Genomic DNA, 1481 nt, shown 5'->3' with positions numbered 1-1481 from the left:
AGATAATAGCTGTTTTCATTAATCAAGATTAGCAGTGAATGATAGAACCTTCCCAAACAAGCTCAACCCCTTGTTCTTCAAAGCGTGGTCTGTATTTCTGCATCATCTGTATCACCTGGGAGCCTTTGGGACCTGTCTGGTCTTAGGCTCTGTAGTCACAACCTGAATTTTGATGAGATCCCCTGGTATTCATAAATACATTCAAATTTTACATTGCACTGGTTTAAAAATAGGTATTTACATACTATGTGGATTGCATAGCTCATCTGATTGAATTCTGAAGATACCTATCATTGGTCTGATGTATCTGGGGAAAAAAAAAGAGGCTTATTTTCCTCTCCTATTTAAGCCTGGAAATGATCTACTGAGGCCTACTGTGTGCTACATGAAGTCAGTGAACCTATACATACATATATATATTTATATTTATATTTGTATATATATATATTAATCTTCCAGCTTCATTTCTAGGGTCATCTGGGAGTCCAAATAGTTGTACCTGTACTATACATTACACCCATATTCCCAGTAAGGACAGTTCCCAGAAGTTGCTCCCAGCTACACTGACCCCTCATACGCTATCTCATTGGACCGTGGTCATACTCAGCTTTCTTCCTTCCTTGACTGTTTTCTCCTGGGAGCAGGGCCTTACTCCCTTGCACTGACATCTTTGGCTCAGGGACTGCTTCTGTGAGGACCTGAGTCAGGACCGACAGCGAAGGCAAGGCGACTGCCCCACTTCAATTGCCAGCAAGGTAGAAGTACTACTGCTTTCCAGGGCTGGCCCCCGAACCAGGAGCCACGCCGCGTCCTTTGGTTTTGCTTTGCAGTATCTAAGGTCACCTTTCAAGAAGGTTGTATCTCCTTGAGCCACCTGCTTCCAGAACAATTAAATCCAGTTAGATAGCTGCTGAGCCATCAGACCTTCAAACCCCAAATCACGTCTTAAAAGATAAAGAGCCTGTGGGAAGTGATTGGAGTTCAGCTGGCGTGCTGTTGGAGCTGCCTGAATGAAAATCAATTTGTTATTTTTGTTGGTTGGCTTGTTACAAAAAGTAAATAAGTAAAGAAAATAAAAAAATGCAGTAGCTTTGAGGTAGAACAGAAAATTCAGCTAGCATTCTCTGTGTTTGTGAAAGAGAAAACTAAAGATTCATGTTTCTAAGAAATGTCTCTTTCACTTTGGTAGCACCATGATCGTCTGTGATTCCTTAAATTAGGCAGTGCTGGTGCCTTTGTTCTGTGCACATATGCAAATATTTCAGAGATAATCCGATGAATAGTCCAGGGCCCCATTTTGGAACTCGTAGACACTCTGGGTGGAAATGTAACCTAGTGCAGCCACTATAGAAAAAGTATGCAGATTTCTTAGAAAACTAGAAATAGAAATGCCGTATGATTCAGCAATCCCACACTACTGGACATGTATCCAAAAAGACTCGGAATCATTGTGTCAAAGAGATGTCAGATCTACCATGTTT

General features: G+C 41.3%; 1 non-coding gene across 1 annotated transcript; it reads left to right on the top strand.

Annotated features, from left to right (window-relative positions):
* The first annotated feature begins 241 nt into the window (after window positions 1-241).
* On the top strand, window positions 242-309 carry LOC138845111 (small nucleolar RNA SNORD77). Its single transcript, XR_011381825.1, has one exon. It is a non-coding gene; the product is annotated as a small nucleolar RNA SNORD77 (small nucleolar RNA).
* The last annotated feature ends 1172 nt before the right edge of the window (window positions 310-1481 follow it).

The sequence above is a fragment of the Oryctolagus cuniculus genome, chromosome 13, assembly GCF_051225735.1.
Source record: "Oryctolagus cuniculus isolate XC-2025 breed Fujian yellow rabbit chromosome 13, ASM5122573v1, whole genome shotgun sequence".
Taxonomy (NCBI): Eukaryota; Metazoa; Chordata; class Mammalia; order Lagomorpha; family Leporidae; genus Oryctolagus; species Oryctolagus cuniculus.
The sequence above is the reverse complement of the archived record's forward strand: the minus strand, read 5'-3'. Positions and strand labels throughout refer to the sequence as shown.